Genomic DNA, 22,834 nt, shown 5'->3' on the forward strand with positions numbered 1-22,834 from the left:
CAATTAGGCGGAAACCGAACATTAATGCTGTCACAGGCTGAGTTCATATTCTGCAACAGTGGACTGGAATAACCACAACCAGGCTGTGATGTGATAATGCTGCAATCCAAGCTTCTCCGGTGATGTTATGCTACTAAATGTAAACCAAACATCTGTGATGTGGCATCACAGGACAGGAAACGTTAAGACAATTATGATGTGGCAATGATAGTCTGGTGTAGCAATAACACAATCACATTTAGCACATTTGCATTTGAAAGCAGCTACGCTGTGATCACATTCTTGCAACACAGCCCTTTTACGTGCCAGCACTGTTGCGTGGATCATCTAAATTTAGACTAAAACATGGTGCAGTAGATGGCTTTACTACCTTCCATCACTGGCCTTTTTCACGGGCTGAATAAAATCACCGCTGCGTACAGCACTGGCATTATATGATCACATTGGAAGATGACTGAGCATTTATGGTATTGAAACTAACAGCAGCATCACACGTGCTCCCGACACATTCTGAAGGGTGCTGCGAGGCTGCTGTGCGAGGACTCACAAAACACGGTGCCTGATGCAACGTCAACCTACTGACGTGATATTGCATACGGGCACACATACGTACAACACGCGAGCCAGACACAAGGCTGGGATTTGCCAAGGCAGGTGGCCACCATCGGGAGCGATGCCGCAGCCCGTGGACGCAGCGGACGCAACGGTGGGCTAAAAGACGGCGCCATCACAAGCCGACGACGGTGACCCCAGGGCCGGGAAGAGCGAGGGCAGGCAGCCCACGCCATCAGGCCAAGGCCGGGCAGCAGGGCCTGCTGCCCACCCGAGAGCGGCCCCGGGCTGCCAGGGCTGCGGCCCCAGGCCGGGCCGGGCCGGGCCGGGCACCGGCGCCCAGTCTTTGGCACTGAGGGAGGGGAGGCGAGGCCTAGGCACAGGCGGCCGCCTGGCCGCCTAGGGCAGCGACGCCGCGGCTGCCGTGCCGATCTTAGCGCCTCAGGAGGTGACGCCACGGCCCAGGCCGATGTCACACCAACGACGCGGAAGCACGGGCGAGCCCTCGGCGGCGGCACCGAGGCAGGGCAGGGCAGGGCAGGGCAGGGCAGGGCAGGGAGCCGCGGCCGGCGCTCCGCCCGCCCGGGGAAGCCGCGGGCAAACCGGCGCCGGCCCCGCCACATCCGGGTCCCGGGCGGCGACTAACGGCCCCTCCCGCCCCGCCACCGCGCGCGCACGCGCGCCCCCCTCCGCCCATCAGCCCCGCCCTCGGCCGCGGGGCGGGATCGAAACTCCCAGCCGCCTCCCCGATTGGCTCCCACTCCAGGAGCGCCCGGGGATTAGCCGCCGTTCAGGAGGGCGGGCGTTGCCCGCTTGCCGGCCGGCCATTGGGCAAGGCCGGCGGGGAGCCGCTCGCCCGTTGGCGGGCTGGCGCGTCCGGTCCGGGGCCGGAGGAGGGTGCCATTGGCTGGAAAGTAGGTTAGTGGTGCGCCGTTGGGTGGCAAGCCAGGCGGAAAGTAGGTCAGGGACGGGGGCTGCCTGCGCCGGGCGCCGCTCCGGGCGTGCAGCGCGTTGCCGAGGGACGGCGACCCCCGCCCACCCGGGGCAGCGGCGCGGCGAGGGGGCGCGCGGAGCTCGCGGTGAGCCGCTAACGGGCGGTGGGCGACCGGTGGGGGCGGGGTGTGTGTGTGTGTGGGGGGGGCGCTAACGGGCGGCGGGCTGCGGGGTGAGGGCGCTCCGCGTCCCCGGCTGAGGAGACGGCGTCCCCCCGGAGGGTGCGGGGAGGCCGGTGAGTGGCCGCCCCGGGCCGCCACCTCGCCGGCGCTGCCTCCTCCGGCAGGCCGTGGGGAGCTACCTGCCCCGGGAGGGGTCGGGGGCTGCGGCTTCCCCGGCGGGAGGGGGCCGGACCGGGAGATGGGGGGGGACGGTGGGACACCACCACCACCCCCCACCCCCCGTCCCAGCGCCCGCCGCGTCGGTGCCGGGCTGTGTCCCTTGCAGCGGGGGCCGGGGCGGGGAGCAGCGAACGGAGCGGCCCCGGTACGGACTGTTTCGGCGGTGTGACAGGACCCGGAGGTGACGGGGCGGACGCGAGTCGCGGCCGTTTTCAGCCGGCCCCGGGCCCGCTGCCGGCGCGGCGGCTCGTCCGGACCCCGAGAGGAGAGCTGGGGCCGGGGGTCCTGCTGTCGGTGCCTCCTCGGCTGGGTGGAGGGGGAGGAAAGGGGCAAAACTGGGGGTCCCGGAGCTCAGTGGAGGCAGTGCCGGGCTCGTTCCTCCTGGCGGGTTTGAGTTAGCCCCCTCAGCGGTACGGGGGCTGAGGTGAGTCACTGAGCAGCGGTGGTGGTGCCCCTCCAACAGGAATGGGGTCCCTTCGACCTCTGTCCCGTGGCCGCTCCCTTGGATCTTTTTTCGGTAAATCAGGTGCCCCCTGATAAAGTCTGCTTTAGGTGAGGCCCGAGGAGCGTGTGTATTACACCCCAAAACGATGGTAGTGTTTGGAAATTTCTGTGGGTTTTGACTCTGTTGCACAGTGGCCAGTCCTGCCTTTAGGCAACTGGAGCCAACTCTCCAGTCCCACAACGGTGGGGTTCTTCGCTTCCGCACAGTGCGGCTCAGTTACCTCCTGAATGTTTTTGGTGAACCCTAGGGTCCCGAGGCAGCCCTCCCTGGTGCTGTTACTTGTCGGGCTGTTTCTGACAGCTGTATGTGCATCTTTGCTGTCAACAGGAGAATGAACGTTTTTCTTCAACAGTGTGTGTAGAATACTGGGAACGTTAAGGGGGCTTCCCAAGATCAGGATTTTGCACTTGGGGAGGCAGGGGAATCAGTTTGCGTTTTTACTTGCTGAGGTTTCTGTTACTCCAGTGCCTCAATTCTAACGGTTCTGGAAAGATTTTAGTGCCTGAAAATAATGGTGAAGAAACAAGTGCGTGCGTTTTCTTGCTTTTGAAGTAAATAAGCTTACAGCAATCTGTAAGTATTTTTTTAGTATCTGAGGTAGAAAGGGTCAACTGCAGAGAGCGAGCATCTTTTTAAACAATTGTGAATCTAATCTCTTCACAAAAAACATTCAGTCTTTAAGTAGAATTTTTTTCAAATTGTTGGTCCTTGAACATTCAGAACAAAACTACGTTTTCATTTTTTTTAGTAGGTTAGTATTAAAGCATCTGTCCTGCCTGTTTAGTATGTCTTTTATCAAAAAGAGTGTTTAAATGGGAGCAACTGATAATACACAGGCTACAGCTAAGTTTGTAGGGGGGGAAAAAGAAAGGTTGTTTGTTTTAATTAACTATTAATACTGGCTAACTGTCTCTGTACATGGTCTTGCAGAAGGCTGAGGTTAAAACTCTGCCCTCAAAAGAATGTATGTTTTGTATGCTCTAGGAATATGCATATGTAAATAGCTATTTGAAATGTCAGAAGCTAGAGACCTCTTATCTGAATATTCCAAACCACAGTTGCCTATTAAGGGGAAAGTCTTTACTACTACTGAGTTTTGTGGGTTTGCATTTCTCATGACCGTTCACGGGGTTTTTTTCTGCCTACTTGTAGAAATGGAGTGTGTAAAATAACCCAATAAAATATTGTGGTTACAGATTAGTATGCTGTTTTATCCCATATTCTCTTGCACCCTGCGCATTTCCATTGTCTGTCTGTGTGACGGTTGTGGTGTATGGTGCTGCGTAGACTCAAGGTCTGTAGAAGAAGTGTGTTGGGAGACTGCCTAGACAAGAAAGAAGTACCACAGAGAACCTAAGGATAGCTGTTTTGTTTTGTTTGTCCCTACAAGGCCCTTTGGGGGGACACGGGGGTGTCAGCAAACTAACTTAGCTGTAGGTGGGATTCCACAAAGCCAGAGCTGAAGTTGGGGCCTGCTACCGCGTCACTGTCACCACCTGCTACCAAGAGACCTGCTGTATTTGGGGGCCATTGCTAAGGTTGTATTAGGAAGGTGATGTTTGTAGGTGGAGTTTATTGGAGATTTTTTTTTTTCCTTCAAATACCTGCTCTCAAAGATTCTTTTGGGAAATCAGGAACAAGTGAACACTCATTGAATTTATTTAGCAGAGCTTAAAGTTACACACAGTTCCTTAACACTATGCAAGACTATGATGACAAAGCTGAGACCTAATGTGTTAGCTGCAGCCTGTGTGCTGCAGATGAGTTAAGACCGTTTTTCACAGTGAATTGGTATCAAGCACACTGGATATACCAAGAGACATGTAGCTTAATTAGTTTAGATGAGTACAGAAGCACTGTTTTCATGCTCAAATTCAATATTTTAAGCTGTTTTCAGCACAGAGCCAATTGTCCGTGTGGTTACACTTTGACAGGAGGTACAGGAAAACCTGAAGGAGTACATTGTTAAGTAAAACAAAGTGAATTTCGGGCATACCTTAGTGACTTTATTTTTTAGTTCTGTAACTTATAAGATTTTTCATTTTTAACCTTCATCATCATTTTTGTCCATAGTTCTGTTTTTGAAAGAGGGCAGAAAAATAGTAAAAAGCAGCTACCTGTATCCCCAAGTATTAGAAAGCTCTCTGAAGTTAGCTGTCTTCAATAAAAGATGTGTAAAGGCATATAATATGCAAATGACTGCAAAGAGAAGCGCAAAATAAATACATATTTTTAAGCTTGTGTAGCTTCCTTGTTTTCAATAAGTTTACAGAATGCAAAGAATACTTAAGGTCTCTGTTTAAACATGGTTTGAAACTTTCATTTTTGGCTGTCATCATACTTGGAAAACTTCAGACTAAAATAATTGGTTTTGATAAATGTAGTAGCTGAGATGATACTGACTGGAACACAGCATCAACTTTTGCACTCAGTTGTTGAAAGCTCTGCTTGATCAGCCCATAGAAATTAGGGTCTATGTTTTGGAGATGCTTGAAGATGCAGATAAGGTGTTTTATGGGATTTTCGAAAGCGATGAAAGAGCTTTCAATCTAGGTCTTTCAGTCTTTTTAAGAGTTGCTGTAGATAGATTTTTAGATAATGAACTAAAGTAAAGCAGAGGTATACTCTGCCTGTTTTATGTGTTTGTGTGTGTGTATATAGATATATAAGTATGTATGTATGTGGTAGTCTTGCATTGCAGTAGTAAATATGTTCCAGGTTTAGTTGGATCAAATGCAAGCTGGTGACTTTTGCATTCTCTTGTGGTGTTATGTAGGGGAAGCTCAAGACACTGAAACAGAACACAAAATGATGCACTTACAAAATGAGAATGCTTTTCTTTTTACGAGTTAGTGTATTAAGCTATTTAGAAAGCCTATTTAAGTTTTGTTTGCAATTTTTTTTTTTTTGGTGGGAGGAAGAGATCCCACTTGTAATTAACAATTGTTTTTATCTGTATTTAATCACTTTGAATATTGTCAGATGACCTGTGGTGTATATTTAGTTGAACTTTGCATTGAATGAGGTCGATATTAAGGTGAATACCTCCCTGGCATGAGCTGCATATTGCACCTGCCTTTTTTTTACCTCGATTTGTTCTAAAAATGCAGTAAGGCTACTTATCCAAGGCCCAGACTTCATCTCCTTGGAAACCTGATCTTTCACCAGATGTTGAGAAATGTAATTTCTGTTTTAATCCATTCTGCAGAGTAACGCAGATCAAAACAGCATCTTCAGGCTTTGTTAGTCTGGAATATTCATTAAAAAAATAGTCTGACATTTCAGTCTTTGTCCCAAAGAAAATCGATAGTTTCTGTTGCATTTGATATTATTTCAAATTTATTTTAGCTGTTGCTAGAATTCCTGTAGTGGTTGTATAGTTTAATTCAGTTCAGGAACTGGCTGATAATGTCGTCTTCATGTGTACAGTGCAGGACTGACTGTGTTCCCTGCCCCTTCCTTGCCTGCAAGGATTCATCTATCTTCTCTATGTTCAGGTCATCTTTTCTCCTTTGCAGCTGCAAAAAGATATTTCTTAGCCAACGCATACAGAATTTGTAACCTTTTCAGTCTCCTGCCATTTGAGAAGCTGTTATTCAATGTCTCTGATGTCAGACACGCTTCTAGGTCAGCTGCTGGTGTCAGAACAACTTGTGACCCTGAGCTGAAGCCATGCTGTAGTTTAGTAGGTTGGTCTTCTGTAGGAATGGTGCCAGTAGGCTACTTATAGAGCAAGAAATACCACTGGCAGGATTTTAGAATGGTGAAATAACAAGCCATGTTTCTTGTGGTCTAAGGTGTTGACGTTCTCTACTAACTTTAAAGAAACCCATTCATACAAATATAAGCAGTTGAGGAAGATGGTTGTAGTTTCCATGTTTGTTTTGACAGTATTTTCCTTGCAAATGTTAGTAGGCTCTATTTCCCACAGGTACAAGGCAATTTAGTGGCACCTTGTGTAAAGGAAGCAGCAAACTTATTGCTAAATCCTTAACGGTCCTTACTTGGTGTGGCTGTGATGGAAATACATCTTGCAATGTGCAGTTGCTGTAACTCCGGGAAGGATATGTCTGGCAATTCCTAAGTGGTGTCTATTGGCATCATCATGTCTCTCAAATCACTTTAATAGGAAGGCATTTCATAGTAAGTCATATATGCTTATTCAGTTGCAGCTGTTTGCCTTAATTCCTTTCTATGTCAGCTAAAAATAAGTTAATGGAATCCCTGTATTTTAAAGATTGGATGTGGGCTTGATACAAGACTATTCAGAAGACTCTAAAGTTAGTCTTACCTGTTTGGGATTGATGTAGGTTTTGGAGGGAGAATGAAATAAGACTATGAGAGAACTCGGAAATTAGTATTATTCTTGATCTGAAGTTCTTTTTATCTTGGAAACTTCCTTAAAGTGGCTTTGCCTTTTCTAGTTTGTCTAACAAAAAAAGGACAAGATCAGAAAGACTTTGGTAGAAATTGCTAAATAATGCGGTACTGCAGAATATTAATGGAGTGAAGTGAGAAGGAAAAGTTACTTCCTAGAAAAAACAGGAGAAACTAAAACTAATACGCTTTTATTGTAACTTTTTTAGAAGAATGTTTTTTCTGTCTTTAAAACTATTGGTTTTCTAGTTTCCTTGAACTGGTTTGGTTGGGTTTTTTCTTGACTTGTTTTAAATGGATTTCTCTTTGTTATCTATGGATTTTTCTTGGAATGTTATGAAATTTATGACTTCTATTGCAAGTTGAAGCAAAACTATAAAAAGTAATAAATCTTTTATCCTCTATGTTGCATGTATGCATTGTAGTTGTGTTGAGAGTGACAGCAAAATGGCTTTGGTTAGGGTCATACTTTTATTTTTACCCTTTACTCAAGGACCTCTGATAACTGTATTGTAAATCCCCCTGATATTTTGCCTTTATGCTGCAGTTTGGCTAGATGAAATTAATTCAACGAGAGTCAGTATTAATGCTGTGCTGTCAACATACTTGAGAATATTTTTGTGTTATACTCAGGATATGGCCCAAATTCATAAATCCAGAAATTTACTGAAGTTTGACCTTAGAAGGCTCTGGTATCTAGATTTTTTTTTTTTCTTAATGATCTGATAAAGCCTCAGAACGTTAGGCAAACTTGCTGTCCTAGATTAACATTATACTATAGTTTTAATCTATAGCCAGTTTACTATGGTTTTGTGAGTTTTGAAAAGGCATCATCACCTTAATTTTTAAAATCTAAGTGAAGTTTTATGATGTTAGATGCTGTCAAAAACTTGTATTTACAGACCTTTTATTTCAATTAACAGTTTTTACATAGTATTTAATTTCTGGGGATCCTGTGTGAAATTAGGAAGTTTTAAATGATATATGTTACAACCCTTCATTCTCACAGTGCCATTTAGTGAAAAATCATGTGTGAAGAGAAGTATGCTTGTACCCTAGAATTTGTGCGTTTAGCTTGGAAGTTTTTTATTACAAATAGTGTTGTTTCCTCCCTATTTTTTTTAGAGTTTCTCCTAATTCTTGTATTTGAAAATATTCTGCTGCTGCAATGACCAAACTAGCCTCTAAATATTACAGTTTATTTTAGAAACCTGTCAAGTCAGTTCAGTGGTTTCTTAGAGGGACTTGTCACATAAAAACTTTAGAGTTGCTGGAAAGTGCTCTCTAATAGTTAAATAATAATCTGTTTGAAATGTTGTCAAATACTTGCTATGCAGTTTGGGTCCAAATTCTAGAAGTTATTTGTATTTTAGAAATACAAGGCCAGCAATTGGATATTCCTATTTTTAATAGGAAGAAAGGAATAAAAGCAATGAGTTTATGCTAGTTTGGGTTTATGCTGGAATTTTCTGTTTCACCTCTGTTAGAAATGCTTTTATATAAACATTTTTTTCCCACATCCGAGACATGTGCAACTTGGTGAGCTTGTCTGGCTGGAGAACAGTCTGAAGAAAGATGGGTTTTTCCCTATTATAGCATTTAAAAATCTAGTTCAGTCTGTTTAAGATATCCCAGCTGGCAATAGAGAGTCTTCAATTACTGTACTTGGCACTATATGTTGAATGAAGTAATTCCTATCCTAATCTATCTGCCTTGACCATGAGACTCTTCCATAGCAAACGCCTGCTTTATTTTCTTAGCTGGAGTAGCTCTTTGTTCATCCTACTGTAATTTTTTGTCATCATCAAGAATAAGATGGGGGGGGGGGGCAATAGAGGAGAACATTACAGCAGTTGGCTGTTGGAGAAACTGGTGTTTCTACGTTCCTGTTCGCAGTAGAGATTATCAACTAACCAGCTCAGAGCAAATTTTAACAATTGTATATGGCTGACGCCACCATGCAAGTTTTCTGACTGTGTCCTTTATATATAATGTTCCTCCCAAGAATTCTAGTCTGACTGATGAATTTTTGCAAACTTTCAAGCACCTGTGTGGGAAATCCCACTGTTCAGGGAGTGTCACCAGGGCTATGCTCAGGTACTTGGACAGGACAAAAAGCAAAAACCCACGGCCAAAAAGAATTCTCTGGTTTTGGTGCCCAGCAGTTTGTCCTATAGTGACACTTGAGTCCTTTGCAACATCCATTGACAGTTGGATGAATTTGGACAGTAGTTTTGATCATTTGGACTGGATTGCTATGGACAATGTAGCCCCCATCAACACTCCCACTCCTTCCTGGCTAACCATTTCCATCCATGTATCCTGTCCCTCTGCTCCCTGGTGGAATATGTGTTTGGGCAAAGGTACTGGACTGGGGAATCTGTTGTGGCTCAAGGATAATGTTTTTCTCCCAGAGACTGATTGGAGATTACTCAGTCCACTGATACCATACAACTTGTGGCTTCATAAACATTTCTGCTTTTGTAGGTTAGGAAACGGCACAACTCACGAAACGAGTAGTTCTGAAGGAGAGGCGGGAGAGGCAGTAAGTGTGAAGAGTGCTGTTTTAAATATGTTACACTGCAACCTTGACATGGAAGAAGAGGATTTATGGCCGAATATGTTTGGATTAAGCTGTGTTGGGTCATTTCTTTCATAAATCTACATAAAAATTTGATTAAAAAATTGGTTTTGATACTGATACCCAGAAGACAGAAAAATAAGCAACTTTTTACTTTCATCTCTGGAGCTGTACAGTGGAGCTTTTCACTATTTATTGTGACATTTTTTAAATATTGGTTTTCATAACAAGAAAGAAGTAACTTGGCTAGACCTCTGACTCTTTTCCCTTTCCCCTTACTGGCCCATGTGCTTCTGAGTTTCCAGATGAACAAATATAGAAGTGTTTCAGATACGCAAATCTCCGAGGAGCTCATTCGCCACGATCACCTGACTCTACCGGAGCTGAACACTTACACATCCAAGTTGTTGTCAAACTGATAATTTATCTAAAAATGGCAGACACCCAGCAATGTCTCCAGTTAGGCTTGCCAGGAAATCTGGAGGAAATGGAATATAGGAGAGAGACTGAAAGGAAGAAGATTTTCTTTTCCACCGAGACAATCCATTGTTTGGACTTCAGTCCACTAATTGTGCACACCTCTGCTCCCTATTTGGAAGGGGAGCTGCCTGTTTAAAAAAAAAAAAAATAAAATCTTGAATTGCTGTTTAAGAATTATTCTCTAACTTGGCATAAATCTTATCTTGCTGTCAGTTTGTCCACATACTGTTTTCTGGAAGCAAAACTCTCTAAAACCTACGTGGGCCTCGCTTTAGAGAAATACTGGCACCTTAGCTTGTTCTTGATGTTCTTATCAAATAGCCGTTCAGGAGAATGGTCCTTGTGTTCAGTGACATGACAGTCTGTTTTCTGTATGGCTGTGATGTATGCTTTTTAAAAAGATTTACTAAAACTTTTGAACTTTATTTGGAATATAAATGGAAAGGAAGAAAAGGTTTAAGTCAGCAGATAACAGGGGAATCTGTGCCTTCTACTTAAAATGAACTCATGACAATTTTTTCCCTAGAGCATGTGAACATTAGTAAGGACCAAATAGTTGCACATCTCAGAAAAAGGCAGGACAAAAAACCCTTCCATGTAACAGAAAAGCGAGGAAAAAGTGCCTATTGGTATCTCATTAGAGACCTATATGGCATTGTAGCATACTGATGATCTTTTGTCTCTTGGTGAACTTACCATTATTCAACCTTACAAGACTTTTGAGGTTCATTTAAATGCTTAAGTTAGTCTAGGAGAGTTCCAGGTGCTTTTTAGGCAAAATTAATGTGCCCTTTAGAACAGGATTTGCTCAGGCAAGTAGTTAAGCCTCCATGGATTCATTCACGGTGTGCTGTAAGACTTGTGTAATCTACTTCCTTTGGCATGGCTTTAAGATGCGTACTTATTTTTTGAAAGAAATATGTTGTCAGTCATCTGACTTGTTGTCTAGTTTTAGGATATTTCTGTGGCTTGCTAGATCCCTGTAGTCCTAAACATACTTGAATGATGGTGTCCCTTGACAAACCTGGAAGAGTACTGGTTTCTGTTATTTGTTAATGAAACCTATTTTTCTGCTTAATTTTGTTTGGTGACTTTGGAAAACCTGGTAACCGGTCTCTTAACCGGTCTCTGCCTTTATTTACACACCCAAAAAAAAAAAAAAAATTAATTTCCCCCCCCCTTAAAGTTGCCAGTGTGGCTTTTTGTTACCCTTTTGTCTCAGTTCTGTGAGTGCTCTGGTAGCTGTTTTTGTTGTGTGTATTTTGTGATGGCGATCTTTTGGAACAATGCTGTGTTCGCAGCCAGGTCAGAGAATATCGGTGTAAGTTCTCAGGTTTGTCTATAGGAGCGTCTGGCGAGTGGATTTCAGAGACTTTCAGGAGCAGAAAAAGGAACTTCCGTGGCCTTCCAACACCTGGAAGAATCTTGATGGACTAGCAGGTTTCTACTTGAAGAATAAACATTAGGGATAAATACAGTTAACTTTAATTGCCCTTTCTAGCAAACTTAGTTCTGTGTTGTAGTGAAGGACCATAGTTTTCCACCTTCAAATACAACACAGCATATCCCCTTTAACTCCTCCCTATGATGTAATTTGGCTGAGTCTTTGTTTGGCAACAGCATGTAAGCTTCTCTTCAATCATTCTTTATGGTGTAGTTCTGTATTTTCCATGCATCCTTCCAAAAGTGTACTCATCAGAATCATTTCCACGTGTGAGCTAATCATTGTCTTCCACTCTTAAAAGGGGTGGTCAGTTAGTTCCTGCTGGCTTCCTGTATTACTGTGTTCTGCTTATCTTCATAGTTTTCACATTCCTACTTCTCAGTCTGTAAACATCAGTCATGTCAGTACAATTATATTTTGATGTTTTTATGTGCCGCTCTAATACAGAACAATGTTTCTTAAACCTAACTTACCTGGATGTTGAGTAGCGTTCATACAGGTTCTTCTTGACTGTGCTCCTGTGTATTGGAGATAGATTTAACTTCGGTGCGGGTAGAAGAGCCTTCTATAAAAGGAGTAAATTTATTCAGCTGCTCATATTCAGCTGCCCATTTATTATGGCAGCTCACAAACAAAATAAATACCACTTTTCAGACTGTTTCTTCAATACTTCTATTGCACTGCAGGTTTTGTAGGCTTATTCTTGCTGTAATATCCCTATAGAAGTTAACCTGTGTGTTCTTATGTTCCGGTGTGCGTTTGCTAGGTAAGTTGTATGTACGCTTACTGTTGAGCTCATCATCTCTCCCCCTACTTTGTACAATGCTGGTACTTGTTTGACTCCGTGAATCACCTTACCGTGATCTACTCAGGCTTGTAGCTTTTGTAAAAAATTTTATTTTGGCAGGATTAGTTTTAATCTATTTTGGATCTCCGAACAGTTCACTGTGGGGTTAGGTAAGCGTCCTTGCTATGTGGGAGTACACACCTGAAAGATGAAGCTAGGAGGTTGACAACTCTTGCAGTCACACTTCAGTTGCAAATCTAAACGTTTAACCCTTTATAACTTCTCAACTGATAAAAAAAAAGTAAGAATTCTGTCACATGAATCTCCCAAAGAGAGGTCTGTGCTGCACTGTAAAAATGGACATATACCCATATTAAATAAAATAGCTAACTGATTCATACAGTTATTGTTTGTGATCTAAGCAAGGGTTAGTCAGTAGCATTGTTTCTGGCAATTTCCGCTTGGCTTTGTCCCTGACGTTACAGCAGTTAGGATCTGTATCAATCATATGATGGCAGAAGAGACTCTTACTGGAGAGACCGCCAAGTGGTGCAGGTTGGTCTATTTAGTTATCACTCCAACAGTCTATGTTGCTTGATAAGATCTTGCTTAAGAAATATACGTGCCATTTCTAACTAGCTGCCAAATAGTTGTATCTGTGTATCACACTTAAGGTGAAGGTTTGAAGTGACTGAGGGTGGGAGGACTTTATTGACTGGCAGTTCCCAGTGCAGCGTTACGGAGAGGTAGACAAATGAATTTTTGGCTTGGTAAACAAGGATATCAAGCTGCATTCAAAGGTAGTTTGATCTATGTATGATGTTAATTGTCATAACTTTAATACTTTCCTGGACTTCATAAAGCATTTATAGAAAAATGAAGAGTTCAAGGAATGAACTGTGTTTTGCAAACATAATCTTACAGCATGAGATCAAAGAAACGCAACTAAACGTAGTTAAAGGAGGGAAAAGCTATTCACTGGATTCATCCTGCAGTTAATGGCCTGATAAGGTTACCTGGTAGAATAAAATGAATGAGGTTTAGTAGCTGGTAGGTGACCTACTCAAATTCAGACTAGAAAAGTGGGAAGTTTTGAACAAGAGGAACTAAGCTTTGGAACAGAAAAGGTAGGAGGAGGGTAATAGGTTCTTGCAACATACCAGTTCATCCAGGGTATCTTTCTAAAATAAACTTTGGCCTGAATTACAGCATATCAGTTTGTTGTATATAATAGTAGATGAGGTTGCCTCCTATTGCAGAGGAGATCAGAATACATGATCGTACAAGGGAACAAATCTGAATGAACCTGCTATTGGTATTAAAATAAAACTTGCGTACTTACCTCTATGCTACTATGTGCTTGAGTTAGAAGGAAGCTGAAGGGCATACAGCTTTAACTGGTCTGTGAAGGAGAGGGAGCCAGGCCAGAAACACTTGTAGCAGAGAGGAGGGGACCATCCATAAAGACTCTTTCAACCTTTCTTCAAGTTAAAAGGTTAAAAATACTGCTGGGGATTCTTATATTGTTATTCTGTAAGGCATAGATAAAATGTAATACCTAAGAGTTTTGTTCAGCAATGCTAAAAACCTAAGCAAACCTTGCCTTTGGTCTTTAATCTTACTAATTAAAGGGAGCAGAATACAATGCTTCTCTATTTTGAAATAAGAATATCAAGTTTCAATACCAATGATTTGTATAAGAACAAAATTTCAAGTTACTGATACTTGATGGAGGCAAAAGGAGGAGAAAAGTCTGAGGAGTTGATCCTCATATTCAGGAAGACAAAGATGTAGTGATTTAACATGAAGATAATGAAAGGACATTTATATTTGCTAGTTAAGTTACTCAAGGTAAATATTTTCTGTTTACTCAGTTACTTCAGAATTTATTGAATATAAACTTAAGCTTGTACCTCTAGGGACAAAGAATAAATTCAACACACATGGAAGAGGAGACAGAACCTGTGAAGACAGCTGAAAGGGCTTTAGCAGATATCCTTAAAAAATATTTCAGTTGAGCACCAGATGAGTGACTGAGGCAAAAACACATACGAAAAGGGTATGTATTTCTCTATTAAAGTCAGGGCAAAATAGTGCATGAGACTCTAGATCATGTTCTGAAGTGAACATTGCCAAAAAATAGGACTCTGAAAAAAGCCAGAAATGTTTATATCTAGTGATTAGTATATGATCCCCTGAAATATGTGATTCTTTTCTATTCTATTCTAAGCATGTTTGTCTGGTTGCGATTTTCCCCATGTGTTATCAGTAACAGTTTCCCTACTTTGCTGGCTCCTTTGGTCTCTTTGAAAGAGAATTGTGAGCTCTACTTGATGATTTGAAATTTAATTTCATGCTGTAGGCAAGACTTCAGGTGAGTGGAGAACTGTGTGTATTAACTGAAGTGCTTAGCAAGGGGAAGGATGGGACTGCTGTTCTCAGTGTTTGAGTGGTTTGTGCCTACTGAGTTTTACATGGTTCTCTGCTCAGTGCTATTGTTTCTAGGTGCTGCATAGGAATTTAGTTGTTTAAACTGGGTTTGAAATTCCACTTATGAAAGCAGATACCTAACATATAAATCTTGTTTCCTATATTAGACTATTTTTTTCTGATAAGCTAAGCTTTTACATTCGCCTTGCTAAACTCGGTGTAATGTATACTGACTGAATTTAAATCTTCCACCTGGTGTTAAGTGATGTTACGGTGATAACTGCAGGTTAGTTGACTTAAACCGGAGGTAACCTAGAAAGGTTTTTTGAGGATGTTGTATACTTTACACTTTCACTATGGGCATTCCATGTATGTCATACTTGTAAGTAGAAGTTTTCTCTGAATACTTAGAAATTGACATAATGTTCTTTTGATAATACGGAAAGAAGGTAAGAGTGACTGCTGCGTGCCATAATGAAGACCTGTTTCCTGTAGAGTCTTGTTTCCAGCAGTGGCTGTGAGTGGCTGCCTGGTGAAGAGGAAGATTAGGGCAAGCAGGTTTCCTCTGATACTGGCCCACAGTTATTTTCAGCTCAGGGACTTCACAAGCCAGATGTGGTAGTAACCCTCAGCAGAATTCCTTTCTGTGAACTGGTCCTACCTCTCTCTTTGGAAACCACATGAACTTCTAGCATTCCTGTTATTTGGTAGAGAGTGTCTACAGCCTACCATCTTGTGTGAAGAGCTGTGGTGTTTTCACCTTTTCAGCCAAGCTTTGTTTGATGTCCCTGTGATATTTGATGGTTTTGTAGACCTTGGTCCTGTCAATTTTCTAAGCTGAAGAGTACTAGCTTACTTCATTGTTCCTTATCCGGAAGTCATTGCCTGTCTTGTTCCACTAAATGAAACTAGAAAGTTTTCCATTTTCTAATAAATTTAATTGCTGTGGATTTGTTGGATTATAACCAAGTCGTCCTCCGTACTGTTCAGGAGCTGTAAATAATTACAAGCATTTGTAAGTGGTAACTAAGGGACTGCATTATTAATATTTGGCACAAGCCCACTACTTGCGGAAATAAGATCATCTAAACCTACTTAAACTTTTTGTGGAGGAATGTGAACTGTCTAGTGATCCTTCCTCGGTCCTTGGGGATCGGAGTGCGTAGGTCGTGGAATGTTCTCTTTTGGACTAAAACAATGGGTTGGAAAAACTTCTGCTTGCAACTGTTACTCAGATGTCTCTTTGCTCTGTATTGCATCCCCTCTTCATTTGGAGGAGGAGGGGGGTGTTGCATGGGTGGGTCTTTGATCCAAGCAAAATCAATCATTAAAAAAAATTTAAAAATGCAGCCTTCAGTTTTACCAAGAGTCCTTCTGTGGTGTGTGTGGCTGTGTTTTGTTGTGGGTTTTTTCTGAACAAGTTTTCTTTCTCTTTTGCCCATGTTTGGTGTTGGCAGGGTTCTTTTAATATGTGCTTTTTTTTTGGTTTTGGGTTGGTTTTTTTTTTTGTGGATGACACACTGTTCTTCCCCACTTGCTGTATTTTCTTTCTTTTTTTTTTTTTTTTTTTGTAACAGTTGAGATGTCTGCATGGCATAAGGACCCTATTAAGTGAATTGCTGGTGTTTCCTGATCATTCCTCTGCATTTATTAAGGGCTGTCATGGTTTGGCAATGTAAGTCTTTGTTCTAAATACAAGAGCAATTTTAAAACACTTTTTCAGTTTCAGTTGTAACGTGAAGGTACACATTCAAACTTGACAGTTGGTTTAAATTAGAAATCATAGATTTAAAAGCCTGTCTGGAAAAATGCAAGTCTGAGGCTTGCATCCAGATGTGTCTCTGGCAGCTGAATGTCACAGGTTTAGAAATTTGGTGGTTCTCAACATTAGCATTAATGTATGCACAAAAAAGCACAAAAAGGGAGTATGTTTTATCAGCCATTTCTGTAAAAGGCTTTCCTGTTGCTGTAGGCCTTTCTCGAGAAAATAAAGTGTATACTCCCACTGAAGCAATGAATACAGGGTGGATAGGAACGTTCCTCTACTGTGCCTATATATTCATAACTTGTCATTCACAAAAGAGCAAACTCCTGAGCAGAGAAGAATGTCACAGTGCAGGTATGGATCCGTAGAAAGGTTTCACCACACTTTGCCTTGCTCAAACCATGTGGAGATTTGCACGTTGAAAACAAATCCTGCTGGAGTGCTGTGAATAAGCTGGAAGTGCAGTTACAGGATGTAACGGGGGTATTTTAACCACTTCCTGCTGTTGAAAGGGTCAGTTCTGCCCCTTCCCATCTTTGGGTATGTCTCGCCCCCTTGCTTTGTGCTGGTTCTGGGTATCATCTGACCTTTCAGTAAGATGGCTGAGTTTGCTAACCCCCCAGAAGACTGTGCTTTCTGTCAAGTTATTATTCAGCCTGATGAGCAGATGGATTCGACACACTGCGCAGACGGGCTCTGGGGACTGTATAAAGTCTGTGCTAGAAAGGAAATCTGAGGGAAGGGTGACAAGGAAGAGAAGAAAAAAGGGAGTGAAGCCATCCCTTTGATGGCACTAGGATGTTATGTCAGCTGTTCTGTGGAACTTTGCTCTGTGGTTTTCAACAGTATCTCATGCTTATCCTGAGCTAGATAAATACAACTTTTTCCAAGCCATATAGCTGTTACCGAGGTACTTACCACTCTGGACATGAATGTGAAAGACAGGAAGTATTCTGCATGGTTTCTCCCTAAATTATCACTTGATTTGCTCCACCAGGTCTTACTCTGAATGCTGTGATTTACAAAGTCTCAGAAGCAAAAATTTCGTAGATACTGGCTTTAGGAAAGTGTACATTGTAGGGTATTTGGGGCACACCTTGGAGATGTGTCACATTGCACAGTTTATCCAAGTAAGAGAGAAGGAAACAAAAAGTAGCTAGTGCTGTGGCAGAAGATGCGTAGAGTATGTCACTCATGCATTCAGTATACGGTATGGTGACACATCTAACTTTACTTTTAATGTCCTGTTAAAGGACGACTTTTAGTTGTCATTTTGGTTTCACAGTCACTTGAAACTGGTGCAAGTATGATGTGAGACTGGAAGAAGCTGTCCTGCAGTCATGCGTGCCTTGTCCCGTAGCAGTACTAAGCACTGCTGTTGGTTGTGTGCTGAATGGGTAGTCTTCAGCTATAGCAATTCTGCTCATAATGCACTGTATCAATATCAGTGCTGGCCCTAGGGGGGTGCTGGGAACTTGCCCTACTTCTCCGTGTTTGCTCTTGCTGCGGTTCCTAACTGCTTTATGTGAACCTCTCTGAAGAGCAGAGTATTGGATAATGCCACAGTATGAGCTGTCATAACTCTGAAATGCTGCCTTTCTCAGTGTTAGCAGCACGTCGCTCATTTAAAAAACAGGATTTCAGGAACGGGGGAAGTTATTATTTCTGAAGCATTAAACAAGACTGAAAATGGCATGCGTATCTTTTTTTGATGTTTGTGTCTTTGCATGTTTTACAGAAAACATGCAAGTGCTAAATTGTCGAAGTGTCTCAGTTTTCGCTAGTTTGATTTGGATTTAACTGGCAAATAGTGTGACTTCAGGAAACCAAACTGCTGACCTTATTTATGTTAGTGTTTATTATTGCTCCACATATCAAAGGGACTCTGGATGCAGAGACAGGTGGCTGAGGCTATTTGCATGAGTGTGTGTGTGGAGGGGTTATTTTCTTAAAACTGGAAATTTGTAAATAATTTCAAGTTGTAAATTTCTCCATTTCCATACCTAAACTTTGTTAACACATACAGTAGCTATGCCATCATTGTATGTTCTTCTGCAGCTTTTTTCTGCAGCTTTTTTTTTTTAGCAGACTACCTACTCGTATAGTTAACAAAAAGCTGTGATGCCTTCCTATCCAAAAACCAGTGGTATAGTGGGAGAACAAAAATTAAGTTGAGCCTCTAATACAGTACTGAGATAGTCTGAAGGAAGAAATATTGATGTTCATATGGATGTGATGCATATGTGTTTGACAGCTGATTTTGTGTCAAGTTAAGTCAAAAACAGCTTTTAAGAAACCAGTGGGGAAAAATGAACCTGTCAGGGATGTGTGTGCTAGAGGAAACAGTAGAGAGGCAGCTGGGTGGGGAATACCCCAGCTTGGTTCCAGGCAAGCTGAGAATATCTTCCTTTTCCCAAGGCTTACTTTAGGATCAAGGGGAAACTGACAGCCTCTCGGCTTTTCTTTGTCAGGCTGGCAGAGTGCTGAGAGCAGGGACGGCTTCTTCCAGCCAGAGATGGAATTTAGCAGGACTGGAGGGAGTGTTGCAAAAGCTGGAAATGAAAGTATAAGGTACAAATACAACCACCTGTGTCTACACTCCTTTGTGTGATATTTTTGCCCTTATTGTTTCTATGCTTTGTTCTTGAAGATACAGAGTCTTTAGTTGTAGTTTGTTTGGCAACAGATGGCAATGAATGAAAGGTCTCACACATACCAAATGCATTTGGGGTTTGTTGCAGTAATAATGCGACTAGAAAACAGAATCAACTGTATGTCTAACAATATTTGGACCAGGCGATTCAACCGAAAGGAAAATGCAGGAAACTACGTTTGTCACCTTAATAAATGCACTTCAGAGACTAAAAGGAGTGTATAGTGGTTCAACCTATTAAACTGAAAAATGGCTAACATCCCTGAACACATAAACTTTAAAAGTCAAGTGAGGAAATATTACTTGGGTAATATTAGTCATGCCAGAGCTTGAATGTATTGTCTAGTTTTGATGCCTGCAATGCTCTAGTATGAGGAGGGGAGAAGAAAATGAAAACCTGACAAAAGCACAGAAGGATTTGGTGACTGGAAGCTGGGGTAACTAATGGAGTACTAAAATAGTGCTTTACCAGTGAGAAGGGTGGATTGAGTTAAAGCTTGTTTTCACTTGAAATCTTTTAAATCAACACATCCTATTGCAAGTTATATTAAAGCACAAGCAGTAGTTATAAGCTTGAGGAGGAAATCCTAGAATGGGTTCCGTGGTGTGCCAAATCACCGATCAGACTGGGTAAGTATTAGAATGTGATCTGACATACAGCTTCTACCTTTGAAGTAAATGAGGAGGTGTTTTGCTAGACTGGTATTTCATATAGATACCTTTTAGAAGACACATTTCTTAGAACTTCTTGTGAGAGTATTTTGCCTTTGCCATTGAAAGACAACTTTGGAGATCATGAACTAAAGGAAGAATATTTGTCAAATTGTGAGGCTACAAGAGCTTCGCTTAGCTACAGTAAGGAAATTAAACTTGCCCACAACATATCACAGTCATCATAATACTTACAATGAACACTTAGGCTTTGGGACATTTATTCATAAGCTCTAAATTAGAAGATGTATATTTAACTGCATGAAACTTAACCTGTTCAGTTCGGGTAATCAAAAGGTTAAGATATCCTTAAAACTTGTATCTAAACCATCTGTCCACTATAAACTAGCGCTCATATTTAGGAGTCAGATGAAATCTTGAAACAGAAGGCTGCATCTTTTGGGCTGCAAGTGCAAAAGGTAGGCATTCCCAATTGTGAGTTAAAGATGCATGGATTTGTAAATTCCCACTGTTCATGTAAACATGAGGAGTTAAGTAGCTTACCTACTTGTTACCTTTTATGCTTCCCTGCTCTGGAAACATCAGTCCAGGTTGTGTACAGTCCTCTAAGGGAGTAATTTCTAATTTTCTAAAAATTTTTGCTTTGAAGTTGACTCTACAGTGCAGCACAAGATAAGACATCTTATTTTGTTGACAGATCAGAAGCAATGTGTACAACTTGGGAGGCTTCACAGAACCACTGCCGCCTCAATTGAGAGGGTTTTGTTGTTTTGTGGTTTGGATTTTTTTTTTCTTTTTGTTTTTGTTGTGGTTTTTTTTAAGGTTTCTGATCAAAGCATGCTGGAAGTACATAAGCTACTAATGAAGTCAACAGTAACTTTGGTTAGGTTTTCACTTAAAGCATATTAATGCTGGATAAGTGATTTATACATCATAGGATGGATTTCCCTCTGTTTTTCGTACCCCCCCCCCCCCCCCGCTCCCTCCACCTGCCCTCTGAATCCCTTGGATGGCTTAGGATTGACGAACAAGGATTGCCTTCAGTGGTTGTGAAACAGTACCTCCTTACATGTTGGAGGCTGGACCTGGCTTGGAAGCTCAGTTTGAGAATTTCACCTAAGTTTGTATTTCAGTAATTGAGGGAGTAGATTTTTTTTTTGGTGGTTGTTGATTTTTACTTTAACTGTGTATGGGTCTGTCATTACTAAAAGAATAACTGATTCTGGTGTTAAATGAGTAGAATTAGATGTCTGGCCCAAAGCACTTGAAGTTTCTGTTGTCTATTAATTTTATATCTTCCCACCCTCCCCAATGTTGAAAATATAATACTTTGTTCCTTCCCACACATGCACAAAGTCTTCTGAAGGATTGGAATAAATTAATATTAAATACTACATCTTAACATAGATTTTGTGAACTTACTTTACTGGCATTTAACATTGGTGGACCCCATTTTTGATGTGAAATATAATTTTTTTTGTTTTATAACTTGCAGTACAGAAATTCTGGGGTGCTGTGCTGAACAAAATGTCAGTAGTGTTGTCTTAAAGTAAGTTGGTTTGGTTTGTGGGGTTTGTTTGTTTTTTAAATAATTAAAACAAATTGAGCTCAGTCCTTTTCCTACAAGCAGCTGTTCTCAGAATAACTGATTTTTATTCCATTTCAGTTGTATCCATTTCCAGTGAAATCAAACTGGATGTTTTTCATCAGCAGGACCTGTTGAAATAAGGGCATCCAAAGGCATGAAGGAATATGCTAATTGAGAGTGGATCTTGCATTGATAGTACACCTGGGTGTAATTCTCAGTGTAATTTTTCCTATTCTTTGTAGGAGATCCGCTGTTATCTTAGAGATTTCGTATGACGGCTATACTTTTTTGTAAAAGCCTCCTGAAGATATCCATCATCTTGACATTTGAGATGAAATCTGAAAATATGTTCCTAGCATACTTGTGGGGATCTCGGTGTGTCTGTAGAATGTCATAAGGCTCCCAGTAAAATGTTTGCACAGCTCTGAGGCAGAATTTGCTGATTCCTGCTCTAACTAGTGACATCTGAACTAGTTACTCTTGTTCTGGCCACTGTGGCTGAGCTTAGGAATTACTTGAGCACTGATATACCCACCATCTAGTGGTGCGAGGACCAGTACTTGTTGCTTCCAGAAGCCTGTAGAGAGGCTATAGTTTGCTTCATGTGTACGTAACAGCCTTGTTTGGTAGGTGTGCTGCAGAAATCCTTTGAAACCTGGTCTTCCAAGAAAGGCTAGTCCATTTTGTTTTCCGTGTGGAAGCAGTTTTTGGAAGCCTAAGGAGTACACGTACTGTAGGATGGATTGTTGAAGTAGGCCAAGTTTGTTTGGTAAAAGCAGCATGTTAGTACTGATTTCCAAGAGAGTGCATCACCACCTTTTCACGAGGGCTTGATTAGTTTCTTTGTGATGTTTCCTTTTGATGGCTGCCCAAAATGAAATATCCAAACAGGCTAACATAAGCTTGCTTCAAAGAATAAGAGCTCAAAGAGTCTAATCTTGGCTGGCAAGAAGCTTATGCTAGATCAAGCTTTCAATAATGATTGCAAACTAGCAAGCTTTGTTGAAACACTCCGTTAGCTGGGATTCCCTGAATAGGTAGAGAGGCAAATGGTCTTGAGATATGAAAGGAAATGAAATCTCTTGTGTCTGAGGGTCAGCCGGTTAGTCAGGATGCTGCTCCTGATGATGATACAGTCTCCAGACCCAGTGACTGTTCTGTAGAATTGTATGCTAGACTTTTAGCTATATCACTAGAGGTATGTACCAGTCCCCTACTAGGGAGGGAAATACTTCATCCGTAGCACAGACAGACCCCTTTCAGTCTAAACACGTTTGATTCCTCGAAATGGTATGGGTTGCCTTTGGTTTTGTTCCAGTTTTCATTTTCTGTTGCGCAGATGGTCCATATCGCCATCCATAAGGCCTTCCCATGGGGCTTGCACCAGCCTTGAAGCAAACATTTACCTGCTTCACTGAGAGAAGAACATGAGCAAGGATTTTGAGGGGTTATTAAATCTGTTTGGTTCTCTTTCAAGAACCAGCCTCTTTTCCTTTCTTTCCATGCTGTCTGAAGCTTCATACTCAGATGCAGACAATACAAAACAGGGAGGAGTGACTGATACACCACATGGGTGTGCTACCAATCAGAGGGATCTCTACAGGCCAGAAGAAAGGGTTGACAAGAACCTTACGAAGTTCAGCAAAGCGAAATGCCAAGTCCTGCA

At 41.9% G+C, this 22,834-nt stretch overlaps 1 protein-coding gene across 6 annotated transcripts in view; it reads left to right on the top strand.

The window, feature by feature from the left end:
• Window positions 1-1,449: 1,449 nt before the first annotated feature.
• Window positions 1,450-22,834, top strand: part of BMAL1 (basic helix-loop-helix ARNT like 1) — a 53,266-nt gene continuing 31,881 nt past the window's right edge. For 3 of the 6 annotated variants that reach the window (XM_052810548.1, XM_052810554.1, XM_052810553.1), the window contains exon 1: window positions 1,488-1,631. The gene's annotated coding sequence lies outside the window, so the exon portion shown is untranslated. The other 3 variants (XM_052810549.1, XM_052810552.1, XM_052810551.1) reach the window with 3 other exon arrangements.

The sequence above is a fragment of the Harpia harpyja genome, chromosome 16 (genome assembly GCF_026419915.1).
Source record: "Harpia harpyja isolate bHarHar1 chromosome 16, bHarHar1 primary haplotype, whole genome shotgun sequence".
Taxonomy (NCBI): Eukaryota; Metazoa; Chordata; class Aves; order Accipitriformes; family Accipitridae; genus Harpia; species Harpia harpyja.